The following is a 14,254-nucleotide window of genomic DNA, read 5'->3' as shown; positions in this document are numbered from 1 at the left end:
TGATGATGTTGAACTCCTCAAGTTGGGAGTGCAGCATGTGCTACTCACTGCTGATGGTTCTCATTATACTCAGACGTTGTGCACAAAGCAACTTACCTTAAAATGAGTTTACATACCTTTAGCCATTCCTTGCCTGTTGCGTCTTATAGTTGAGACCATAAATATCTTTGAGGCATCAACCATCTTTTGTTATACTTCTGTGGAATGCTAAGCACAGTGGAATCCTGGGCACTTTGGAGCTCCAACAATGACAATTGGAAGTGAATACACACTTCTTTATTCCAACCTTTCTTCCAACAGGGCTGAATGTGATCTTAGTATTAAAGAACAAAGTAGTATGAAAGCATCAGGGAGCAAACAGCAGCTACATTTTGTTCCACTGCCAATTTCAGGAGTGGACCTTTTAGATGTTACTTTATTCCTCCCATCCCTATATCATGATTCTGAGCAGGAAGCATCAAGAGCTGCAGAGGGCATAAAGAATTTACTTACAATGGAGAGAAAAGTCATTATCACTCCTTCATCTCCATTATCTCCTCCAGAAGAAATAACAACATCAGAAGAGAGTAGTTTTATTTTTTTCTCTCCTTATGTTTTTATTTTCATCTTTTCCTCTCTCTTTTTCATTCCTAAGACTGGCCTTTGAAAGAGTTCTTCAACCTTTTGAAGGATAAAAGTAACATTGAACACACTAAGCCTCACACAAGGAAAGACCCTGTAACAGCACAAGAAAATTCTTATGCAAAACTCTTAGGGACTGTATCAAGAAAAGAAAGTACCAAGAGAGAATGACAAGCCAAAGGATGAGCAAAATAGAGGACCTGAAAAAGATTACATCGATAATCAACCTTCATTTAAAAGGGGAGAAAAGTGGTTTAAAGGTTCTTTTTTCATGATTCCAAGATCCCTTTACCAGCAAATAGATGTTATCTGAACCCATTTGACAGGGAAAAAAATATCTTACAGAAATAAGTATTTTGAAATCAGGAAAAGAACTTGTCTAATAATAAATCTGTGTGAAATTGACAGTACTCAGGTGAATTGCTTATTGAAAGGTCTGCAAAAGTGGTAGTGAAGGGTGACTGACAGAAATACAAGTGAAAAACACACACAAAAAATCTCATAGAAAAAGAGGGAAGCTGGCTTCCTTATTACTTTTGTGATTTTGTTAGAGGAAAAAAGAAAAGGGGAAAACCATGCTAACTGTTGAAAATAGGCTGAATTCAAGGAGAGTCTAGAACCAATATAAACCATGCTTATAATAGTTACATACTAAGAAAATGTTTCCTAAAATTATTTTATGTAAAAAAGTCTCAAAGCCTTTTTGAAAATACAGTAGATTAAAATCTATATATACATATATATAAAAGGAAACCTCTAGTGCTTAAAACCTTATGTGACTGAAGCTGAAGCAACACAGGCCTCAAAGGTGTGTCTGCAATAACACTTGCAATAGTCACTGCAACAGCACATGTTTTCTGACCACTGCTTCCTCCATCCCCCTCTCCCAGCCTGCCCTGCATCCCTTCCATCCTAAACTGTTCTATGATTCTATATGTGGGTGAGTGTCTTTTTGTGATTGTTACGAAATGTACTGGAAAAGTTCAATCATTATAAATGTCGATTCATGAACATGCTAGTAATAAGGAAATAGTGTTAAAATTACACTTAGTCTACGGGCTTCTGGGATTCAGGTCCTGTATATTGTCTTTTGAAGGCAGCTGCTCTGAGCTACTCTCCTTCAGATAGATTAATAAACAATTTGTTTGCCACTCATGAAAGAAAACAAATACCTGCACAAAGTGAAATGTGTCCAGACTGTTGCAGTGCTTGAGCAATCCAGCAATGAAAGCTGCTTCTGCCATGTTCAGGGCTATGAGTACAAGTTCCCTTCTCAGTATTATCTTTCAAATGTTTCCCTTCCCCACCATTTTTCTAAGCACAGAGTCAACAGTGTGAGAAACTTCAATTTATATTTTTTTTTAGTAAGCCGGATGCTTCAATGTGTGTCGCATTTCCAATGTTTCTCTGGAATTTGGGGGGAAAGAAAAAAAGAGGAAACATGCAAATAGGATAAAAACATCCCTACCCTGAAAAGATAGTAAAGCAAATGCATATCATGCTCATGTAAGAATAAGATCTCAGGAAAACACTCATATGTTAATAAATTAGTGATAACATAGTTATGTCACAAGTAAGATACATAGGAAGTCTACATGGCTATCAGTTACTTAAGTTATTTCTGCTACAGTCTTCAATCGACTGATCTCAAAAGCTGAAGAAAATTTCTGTATATACAGTTAATACAACTATAAATAAAACAGAAGTAGAGGGCAATATAATTGGTTATTTATTGTCTAACTAAATTGGGGGAAGATTTCAGTGTAGGGTTTTTTTTTATTCTTTTACCAATTATAAGAAGCCTAATCTTGACAGGATGTAGGTTTGAAGAAATGGTTTCATCTGTTTGATTTTCTTCATGTTTAATTACAAGTAAATGGTCTGAACATCTTGGAAGTTTTGTTTGTTTGTGGTTTTATTGTTGGTTGTGGTTGCTGTTGTAGTTAAGAGAAATGATTACAAGAAGATTGGAAACCACACAGTCTATAATACAAATTCATGTAAAATTTGACTGATTTGAACAAGTAACTGAGGAGCAGTGGGGGAAGCTGTATGTATCTTATTTTTGCCTAGCTTTTCTTCCCTAGGGAGAATTCTGGTTAAAATATAGTATTCTGGCCACAAGGAGTTACAGATATGTTACCAGTATTAAATGACAGTGATCTAATCTAGTCTGATCCAAGCAACCCACAAATCACTAGCATCAGAACTACTTCCAGAAGCCAGGAAAGTCAAGTGGCAAATTTTACTTGTTCTTTTCTCTGCTGAGAACAAGGTCTCCAACATAGATGAAATATCAGCTCATGGCAAAGACATATCTTGTTTCTTCTGCTTGAATCTTTTGCTGGAACTACAGTCCAAACATTGCTTTTGACACACAAGCAAAATCTGTTATCAAAGACAATGTGGTACAGTTGTGTGCAGTCCCAAGGAACTTAAAGAAATACCTTGATATCCCTGAGAAAATGTTAAAGTGAGACAATGGGGATCAGTTATTTCTGTATTTCTTTGGATTTATCAGTTTTACCTTCAGGTAATCCCAAAGTTTATTGCTATTTATTTAAACTGGACAAAATTAGCTGCATAATCGGGAGATTATGATCTGGTGGCAATTACAGAGACATGGTGGGACAGTTCACATGACTGGAATGTGGTCATGGATGGCTACGCCCTTTTCAGGAAAGAAGGCCAGCCAGACGTGGTGGTGGACTTGCTCTCTATGTGAGAGAGCAACTACAATGTACTAAATTCTGCCCAGGAGTGGATGATGAGCGAGTTAAGAGTGTATGGGTCAGAATTAAGGGGCAGGCTGGCAGGGGTGATACTGTTGTAGGTGTCTATTACAGGCCACTAGATCAGGCTGAGGAAGTTGATGAGGCCTTCTATGGGCAACTGAGAGTGGCCTCACAGTCACAGGCCCTGGTTGTTGTGGGTGATTTTAACTTCCCTGATGTTTGCTGTAAGGACCATTCAGCCAGCCACAGTCCAGGAGGTTCCTCCAGTGCACTGATGAGAACTTCCTCATGCAGATGGCAGAGGAGCCAACTAGGAGAGGTGCACTGCTGGATCTCATCCTCACTAACAAGGAGGGTCTGGTCGAAGCAGTAAAGGTTGAGGGCTGCCTGGGTTGCAGTGACCACGAGATGTTGGAGTTCAGCATCTCATGTGGCAGGAACAGAATAGCAAGTAGAATTGTAACGCTGGACTTTAGCAGGGCTAACTTGGGCCTTTTCAAGCAATTGCTGGGGGAAATCCCATGGGCAAGACTGCTTGAAGGAAAAGGGGTCCAAGAGAGCTGGATTGCATTCAGAGATTGCTTCTTCCGCGCTCAGGATCAGAGCATCTCCACACGTAAGAAGTCAAGAAAAGGAGCCAGGAGGCCTGTGTGTTTGAATAGGGATCTGATGGGTATGCTCAAGCAGAAGAGGAGAGTTTACAGGTCATGGAAGCAGGGGCTGGCCAATTGGGAGGAATATAAGGCTGCTGTTAGAGGATGTAGGAAGGCAGCTAGGATAGCCAAGGCCTCCTCAGAATTACAGCTGGCAAGAGGGGTCAAGGACAGCAAAAAGAACTTTTTCAAATACATAGCAGATAAAACTAATACCAGAGGCAATGTAGGCCCACTGAGGAATGGGGCGGGTGCCCTGGTGGCAGAAGATACAGAGAAGGCAGAATTACTGAATGCCTTCTTTGTCTCTGTCTACTCTGCCGGAGGCTGTCCTGGGGAGCCCTGTACCCCTGAGACCCCGGATGAAGCCAGGTCAATGGAGGAGTTTGCTTTAGTCAATGAGGACTGGGTTAGGGAGCAATTAAGCAATCTGGACATCCATAAATCCATGGGTCCAGATGGGATGCATCGGCGGGTGCTGAGGGAGCTGGCTGAGGTCATTGCTAGACTGCTCTCCACCATCTTTGCCAAGTCTTGGGAAACGGGAGAGGTGCCCAAGGATTAGAGGAAAGCAAATGTCACTCCAGTCGTCAAGAGCAGGAGGGAGGACCCGGGTAATTATAGACCAGTCAGCCTCACCTCTGTCCCTGGGAAAGGAATGGAACAGCTTATCCTTGGTGCCATCTCAAGGCATATCAAGGATAAGAGAGTTATTAGGGGCAGTCAGCATGGCTTTACCAAGGGGAAGTCATGCTTGACCAACCTCATGGCCTTTTATGAGAAAGTAACAAGTTGGATGGATGACGGCAGAGCAGTGGATGTGGTCTACCTTGACTTCAGTACAGCCTTTGACACAGTCTCCCACAGCATCCTAGTTGCTAAGTTGAGGAGGTGTGGTCTAGACAATAGAGTAGTGAGGTGGGTTACAAACTGGCTTAAGAAGAGAAGCCAGAGAGTGGTAGTCAATGGTGTGGAGTCTAGTTGGAGGCCTATATCTAGTGGAGTGCCTCAGGGGTCAGTACTGGGGCCAATATTATTCAATATATTCATTAACGATTTAGACGAGGGAATTGAGTGTACTATCAGCAAGTTTGCTGATGACACTAAGCTGGGAGGAGTGGCTGACACGCCAGAAGGCTGTGCTGCCATCCAGTGGGACCTGGACACGCTGGAGAGTTGGGTAGGGAATAACCCAATGAAATTTAACAAGGGAAAGTGTAGAGTCCTGCATCTGGGCAGGAACAACCCCAGGTTCCAGTATAGGCTGGGAAATTACATATTAGAGAGCAGTGTAGGGGAAAGGGACCTGGGGGTCCTGGTGAACGACAGGATGACCATGAGCCAGCACTGTGCCCTTGTGGCCAGGAAGACCAATGGCACCCTCGAATGTAGGGGGTGGTTAGTAGGTTGAGAGAGGTCCTCCTTCTCCTCTACTCTGCCCTGGTGAGACCCCATCTAGAATATTGTGTCCAGTTCTGGGTCCCCCAGTTCAAGAAGGACAGGGAACTGCTGGAGAGGGTCCAGCGTAGGGCAACAAAGATGATGAAGGGAGTAGAGCACCTCCCTTATGAAGAAAGGCTGAGGGAGCTGGGTCTCTTTAGTTTGGAGGAGACTGAGGGGTGACCTCGTTAATGTTTATAAATATATAAAGGGTGAGTGCCACGAGGATGGAGCCAGGCTCTTCTCGGTAGCAAACAATGATAGGACAAGTGGTAATGGGATCAAGCTGGAACACAAGAGGTTCCACTTAAATTTGAGAAAAAACTCCTTCTCAGTGAGGGTGACAGAGCACTGGAACAGGCTGCCCAGGGAGGTTGTGGAGTCTCCTTCTCTGGAGACATTCAAAGCCCGCCTGGACATGTTCTTGTGCGATCTTACCTAGGTGTTCCTGCTCCATCAGGGGGATTGAACTAGATGATCTTTTGAGGTCCCTTCCAATTCCAAACATACTGTGATACTGTGATACTGTGATACTGTGATACTGTGATACTGTGATAAATTAGTATATTGATTCTCTTTCTATCATTCATATTTATCATCATTTTGGTACAACAAATATTTATTTCCTAAAGGCCATTTTCCTTATATGGAGTATTCATTTCTCAGAATGACACTGCTCAGGACATTCTTGATGTATGTCAGATGCTACAAAATCAAGACGATGCTGTGAATTTTTTTAGGATTCTATACTCTAGGCAACAGCTGATCTCTATCTTAATAACCTTCCAGGATTTCTGCTAAGCTCCAAATCCTTCTCAATAGGGTGCTTATACAAAACCTCAGCAGTCACTTTGGTGTTTCAGCTTACAGTCTACAAAACCTTATGTGCAAATCCATGTCCAATTCTTACCGCCATCTATTGACTTCCTTTCCTTGGCACCATTATCTCCAAAATAGAATGTCTGAACTGCTTTCTGGTTCCACCTCCCAGACTGAAACAATCTGTTTCAAACACAAAACTAGCTGAATGCCACAGGAGTCATTTAGCAGGAGCAGAATGGCCTGGTTTGGATCTCTGCCTGCTTCGAAACACACTGTCTGTATTTACCAGACAATATTGTAAGGTATGGCCTTTCCAAAGGAATGTTATTGTGCTGAAATTAGAGGACTTGAAATACATCCTAAAGTTGCTGATTTTGTCTAACACAGACATAAGAATTTGTGCAGAATGGATGTTATAGGTAGTATTTGTACCTATCATATAGCTAAAAAGAGAAAATGAGATGTTATTGTGTTTTTCAGCTTATTTATATACATATGTAAACTATTTTATTTTCATATAATAATTTTGACATAGATTTGGTTCTGTCTTTACACAGCAGTTGTTACTTCTACACTTTTTAATTTATAGTAACCTTTTACAGTTTAGCTCTCCTGAAATGATCATCAATAATGAAAAGTATCCTTAAAGAAGATTCAATGCTGTTTTTTAAGATATCATGCTGAGACACTACTTGTGTATTACCCTATGGCTAGTTACAATTGAGAACTGTGTTTAAGGTTTGCTGATTTATTTTGCTCAACTCTGTCAACCTGACAGCTGAACTTGGAGGTTGATGTGAGTTCCTAACAATGTTTTGTGGAACACCAATGGTCTGGCAACTTCACAATTTTTCTCTCTATGGGACTCAGGATTTGGTAGGGGATCTTCAGAAAATCCAAATTACAAGGTAAGTAGTCTCTGCTTTCCTAAGTGACTTCAGTATCTTTGAATCATCTTGCTCAGCAGGACCATTGTGAAAGTCTATTATTCTTTCTCTGAAAGCATACTACCTCTCACTGTGTGCACTCAACCTGAACTACTCATACCTTTCTGGTTTACATTGTGTTATCCCTTTTCTTTTCACCTGTGAGGTACATAAAATTACCATCCACCCTGACATTACCTATATCATTTAAGCATTTTATGTTTCCATAAAAGCATAGCATCTTACACTTTTTTTCTTTGGCAGTATCAATAAATGTTGTGTTGAGTTTCTAGTTGGAGGTTATCCTTAACACTCAGAGGAAACACAGCGTAAGAAAATGTTTTGCCTCTATAGTTCAGTGTTGTAAGAGGATGGTCTACTCATCCAATTATATTCTGAATGAGAGGGTAGTTGTTTATTTTTCTTGTTAATTTTCATTTGGTATCAAAATTTTGTGTCATCCCCAATTACTTTGTTCTTCCACATGTATTTTATCAGGGTTGCTGCCATCTTTAACACTCAAAGCTGCCACTGTACCCAATACCCAATCAACTCTTCTTTATTGTTCCATTCATTCAGTTGTGCTGGTACAAGTGTTCACGTGTTTGTTGAGCTGTACTGTGGTCTAAATCAGGGAACTGGGGGGAAAAAAAAAAAAAAAAAAAAAAAAAAAGTTATTTTCACCTGGATTAATTCCTTGACTTGTTTCATATCACTTCCCCCATTCCCAAAGTATTGTGCTAGTACAACAAAGAGGACAACCTTTGAAAATATCCTAAATATCATGTAATGTAGTGTTTACTTAAGTTTACTTTGATGCAGGTCATCTGGTAGATTGGTGTTTTTCAAGATTATTTAAATTGTTTAAAATCTTTTGGATAGCTGCTAATTTCATTAATTCGGTTAATAATCACCTCTGGTTTATATTATTTTACCCTAATTTGCTAAGCCTTAATGGATCAAAACCAAAAACCAGCAACCTTCTCACTACAGAAGATAAAAAAGGTAAAATATTAAAACATGTAGAACAGAAGTCAGGTGTCAGACTAAGACGCCAACATTTGCGTGCCTGCAATGTAGATGCTGTATGTCAGGTAACTGTGTAATCTCTTACTACAAAGACCATATAGCTTGTACAGTCAATAGAGTCTGAGAAAATAGCTCTCACATTCTAAAAATAGCCCTATAGGGCTCAACAAGTGTCTAGTGACACTCAAGATGAAGTAGGATAGGTACCTACATGATCAAGTTTGAGTCTTAGCTGTTTAACATAGTCATGATACAGCAGGTGATCCTAAGTGTCTTCTCAATGTGCAACTTTAGGAACTGCAACTTAGATATCTACCAGAATCCCAGGATATTAACAGGTTTTTTGAGGATCTGGATGTTGAAAATAAGGACCTAATATGATAGATGGGTAGTTGAATGTCAACCTAATTTAACAAATAAGATCCTTATTGTGGAATATAATATGCATCAGCTGAATGAAAATAGAAATTGTTGTGGGTTTGTTTGTTTGTTTTTTCTTTTATTTTCTGATTTTTTTTTTTTTTTTAAATGAATTCTTGCCTGAGTATAGGGAGGAAAAAATGTCATCTTTTTTGAAAAACACCAGCGTTTATTGAACCGATTACTAACAGCCATTGTTTATCTTTGGTTAACATTTCAGAAACAGACTAGCCAGGAAACTGTTTTGATGCAATTTACCTCTTAAATTACTTATGGCTCATATATCGGAAGCAGTACATGCACTAGAATTCAATATAAATAAAAAAGTAAAACAATTGTAATTGGAGTTCTGGTCAGTATATTTTATAATATTATACTTCCCTCCTCTGTATATTGCTTAGTATCAGCATACAGAATCTTCTTATGATCACATATTTAAGACAAAATTAGCACCCATAAAATGCATCGAATAAAACAGCAACTAAAACATGTTTATTTTTTTAAAAAAGTATTACCTCAAATGTCTGTTAACATTATATAGTACAGTAAATAATTCTAAGTACCGTTATATACTACTTATACTAATAGCTAAATGGGAGTGCCTAAGAACCAAGCAAACTTGCTGTTCACTGTGTAAGTGGAATAAGATTTTGTTACTGCTGTAAGAAGCTTATAAACCAAAAAGATAAAGTAAAAGAAGAGATGACAACCACACACAACCTGGTGACAGAAAGTAGTATTATTTTTCTGTGTCTTCTGTCTTCTAGGTTTAACTAGGAAGAAATAAACTCAATAACAGAAAGAAAAAAAAAAAAAAAAGAAAGAGGGGAAAAAAGAAAGTTGAGTTAGTGACATGAAATGGGGAACAGCAATAGGAAGGGAAGAAAACTGCTCATGAAGAAGAAGGAACTAAAGGATAAATTTAAAAGTTTTGAAGAATGAAGTAAAATAAGAGATTGATATGGTACACAAGATATGGCCACAAGAACAGCATTTTCTGCAGCTTCAGAAATAAATCATAGAATACCTCATCTTAATAGTGGTTGCATTCACTGATCTGGCTTATATTTATTGCTAACACTCAAAATTTTTGAATTAGTATTTATATTCAGATTAAGATACATAAATTTAGGTTTACAACAGAGATGCCTGCATTTCATGGTATTATTAAGTTGCATAATCATGGATGTCTGGTGCCATTTCACATGCCCAGCATTATCTGAGTCTTCAAAATTGACAGATACATTGCAGAATTTATAGGTTAAGGTTCTGATTAGTCATGATTTTAATGTATTATCAGGTAAGTTATAGAATCACAGAATGATAGAACGATAGAATCAAAGAATGGTTTGGGTTAGAAGAGATCTTCAAAGATCACCTAGACCAGCTCACTGTCATGGCCATGGACATCTTCCACCAGATCCTGTTGCTCAAAGTCCCATCCAACCTCACCTTGAACACTTCCAATGATGAGGTATACACAGCTTCTTGGGGCAACCTATTCCAGTGTCTCACCATCTTCATCACTAAAAATGTCTTCCTTATGTTCAATCTATACATGCCCTCTTTCAATTTAAAACCATTATACTTTGCCCTACCACTACAGGCCTTTGCAAATGTCTCTTTTTTTATAAGCCCCCTTTATATACTGAAAGGCCACAACAAGGTCTCCCCAGAGCCTTCTCTTCTCCAAGCTGAACAACCTCAATACTCTCAGTCTGTCTTCATAGGAGAGTTGTTTCAGCCCTCTAATCAAGTACTTTTCCAGCTTTCCAACTACAGATGCACAACAGAAGTAGGGGAGCAGAAAAGGACAGCACCTAGATTGAAATCCAGGCTGGTCAATGAGACATTCCCTACCATTCAGCATCATGCTCCATATGTAGTTGGAGCCAACTTTTCTGTCTCTACTTTTTGCCTTTTGCCTTTTTTGCTCTCTTTCAGGAATTTACTATTTGAGATTGAGGTACTCTCTTTTCTGTGACTGGCTGTTCAGCACAATCATATTAAAGTGTGAATGGTTGTTCGAGTCTCTGTTCTTCCAGGATTGGATGTACAGGACCGGTATTTATAACTAACCACATTTTGCATAGTTTATTTTAGAGGTATTGTTAATATTATTTTGGGGTGTTTTGGTGTTTTTTTGTTTTTGGTTTTTTCCCTCTTCTTTTGCTGTGTTATTAAACTGTTCTTACATGAACCCATGATTTTCTCCCTTCCTTTTCAATTCTCCCCACCATCTGACTTGGAAGGGGATGAGTGAGTGGCTGCGTGGGCCTGGCTGACAGCTAGGGTTGAATCATGACACCTGTCTTTCCTGGAGCCTATTTCAGTTTATACTTTTTAAAATGCTTTACGTTATATTCTGGTAAATAACTGAACCAATCCGCAGATAACAGGTCTTTTTGATAGGCTTTTTTGTTGTTGTTTTAATATCAGCATCCATCAACCTTCTGGTCAGTTATTGTGAGTTTAACTTTTTGCACGCATGATAAAGCACTATGATATATCTGCCTAGCCAAACACATAAACTTAATGATGAAAGACTTACATAATTTGATTTATATTCTCAATAGGGACTGCCTAGTTCAAATGTAAGAAACATCTATAAAGCACTTATGCTCTCATTTTTGAAAAAAACAAACAAACAAACAAAAAAACCAAAATCAAATCAAAACCAACAACAAACACAAGCTGAAAACACAACCGCTATCATCAATATATATGTCAATTACTAACATGTAATTACCCTGATTGTACTGTACTGTAATTATTATAATGATCCACACCACTGAACGTGCTAAACTCCCTCTGCATCCTCTGAAATCTGCTGCCTCCAATGGTTTCCTAAAAGTTTACATTGAATACTAGCAAGCACTTTTTAACAGCTCAAACCTCTTTTCATGCTTTTCTTCTTTACTGAGTAGTATTCAAAACGGAGACTACTCAATACCAGATAGAAATATAGATTGATTTAAAATGTTTAAACAATGTTTATGGTGTCTGTTGTATACAGAACTAAAGTTGAAGACTACTATTCTGCTTTTTAAAAGTCTGCTGACATTGAGGTTAATGATATTTCTTGGCTAAGACCAGAAAAGTATACAAAGATTGCAGGATAACATTGAAATGCTTTGTATTTCAAAACTTTTCATTGCAGTATATAAATGTGGTGATGTATCTGCAAACGTTACCCCACATATACCAAACAAATCAATATCAGGCACTGCAGTCTCATATAAATATTTACTGCTGAAATCTGAAAGAGTTTTGCGTGTATTTAAAAGCTTAAACATTACAAATAGTTTTATAAAAAGGAGTCTGTTTTTATTTTGACTTGATTTGTTTTCTCTTGTGTAGTCAAAAATACTAACATAGTCCACACAGCTTTCAGGACCATAGGATCATAGAATCATGCCGGTTGGAAAATACCCTTAAGATCATTGAGACCAACCACAAGCCTAACACTGCCAACTCCACCACTAAACCATGTCCTTAAGGACCAAATCTATACATCTTATGAATACCTCCAGGGATGGTGATCCAACCATTTCCTTGGGCAGCTGTACGTGTCACACAATAGCATTCCAGATGATCTGCTCCATAACCTTCCCCAGCACCAAGGTCAGACTGACAGGCCTGTCAGTCCCTGGATCCTCCTTCTAGTCCTTCTTGCAGACTGGTGTCACATTTGCCAGTTTCCAGTCAACAGGGATCTCCCTGGTTAACCAGGACTGCTGATAAATTATGGAAAGTGGCTTGGTGAGCATCCCTGACAGCTCCCTCCAAACCCTTGGGTGGATCCCATCTGGCCCTAAAGACTTGTTCATGTCTAAGTGAGGTCACTAACCATTTCCCCTTGGATTATTTGGGCTTCATTCTGCTCCCTGTCCCTGTGTTCCAACTCAGGGTGCTGTGTAACCTCAGAACAATGGGTCTTACTGTTAGAGACTGAGGCAAATAAGTAATTTAGTATCTCAGCCTTTTCCTCATCTTTTGTCACTGTGTTTTCTTCCGTATCCAAGAAAGTATGGCGATTCTCCTTAGCCCTTCTTTTGTTGGTAATGCACTTATAGAAACATTTATTATTGTCTTTCACAGACGTAGACTGTTCAAGTCCTAGTTGGGCTTTGGCCCTTCTAATTTTCCCCCTGCATAACTTCACGGCATCCTTGTAGTCATCCTTCTTTCAAAGGTCATAAATTTTTTCTGACATTCCAGCCAAATCTCTCTGTTCAGCCAGGTTGGTCTACTTCCCTGGCAGCTCATCTTTCAGCACATGAGGATAGACTGCTCCTGCATTTAGTATAGTTTTTATCCTGGTTGGTAGATCTAGGAGTGATGTGTAGTTATATGGTTTTTTTTAGGAGTTGTTGGAGCATTTAGGAGAACACAGAAATTATAGCACCTTCTGATGTACTTAGTGCTTCCTCACCTTTCCTCAGGTACCTGTCTTAAGACAGCAAGCAATCTGGTGCTAGATGGTATGTTATATTCTTTTGTGTAGTATTACTCTCATACTTAACATTTTTGTTTACTGTAAATGTGATTCATATATTTACTACATAGAGGGAAACTAGATTTTTTTTGTACATACATAATATTCTAGGCACACACCATATCTGTAGATTAGTAGTAAATGGAGGAAAACAGTTTTTACCCTCAAGGTACAATGAAAGAGCAAAGGAGATGATGCCTAAACATAGTTGACTAGTGCCATTTCAGATGATGCAAGGCATCCAAGACAAGTCCAAGGCTGGTCGGGCAGACATGAAACTGTGGTAGACCAGCATCTTTCTGAAGCAGCAGCTCAGGGCCAGACAGGATACCCCAGAGTATCATAACTTTTACTGTATATGTAGACCCCTGAATTCCTCTACTACACTCTTTGCCTGTGGTGTAGAGGCAGTAGGTTACTTGTTTCATTTGAACAGTGAGAGTCAAAGGTGACTCAAAAAAATTATAGGTACATTATATTTCTACTTCCCATCTCATGGGCCTTTGACAGCAGCTAGCTGTAAACAGGTATAAATGAGTTTTTAATGCTTCAGTTGGCAACACCTGACCCTTCAGATGGTTATATAATATGCTTTCAAATAATCTCCGTAGGGCTATCATTTGAAAGGGAGGTTTGCCATGGCTTGATAGCAACTTGTGATTTATGAATTTCTCTGAACAGGATTTACAAGGGAATTGGATACCATTAAGAAGCAGCTGCTTTTACCAGGTCTGACCTAGGTCAGAGTCACTTCAGAGTGCTAATGATTTTGTTTGCCTGTCTCAAGTAAATTGCTTGTGAATGACTTTGTAAGGCAAAATTTCTTTATGATAGACACTGGCATGCTGCAAGTTGTTAACATGTTTGCTGACCACAAAACCATAGAAGGTGTTTAATATAATTTGTGAATGAAAATAAACAAACAAATGAAAAAGATAAAGATATGCAGCATGTTTGGTGTTTTTTGTTTGTTTTTTTTAATTGTTTATACTTTTTAGGGAAAGAATACACTGTCAATAGATATAAGACTACAACTGAATATTCAACTACGTGATAGTCCAATATCTAAATAAAGAAATCAGCATATTATAATCTCATCTGATGCAGTAG

This window comes from Nesoenas mayeri, assembly GCF_963082525.1.
Source record: "Nesoenas mayeri genome assembly, chromosome: 1".
Classification (NCBI taxonomy): domain Eukaryota; kingdom Metazoa; phylum Chordata; class Aves; order Columbiformes; family Columbidae; genus Nesoenas; species Nesoenas mayeri.
The sequence above is the reverse complement of the archived record's forward strand: the minus strand, read 5'-3'. Positions refer to the sequence as shown.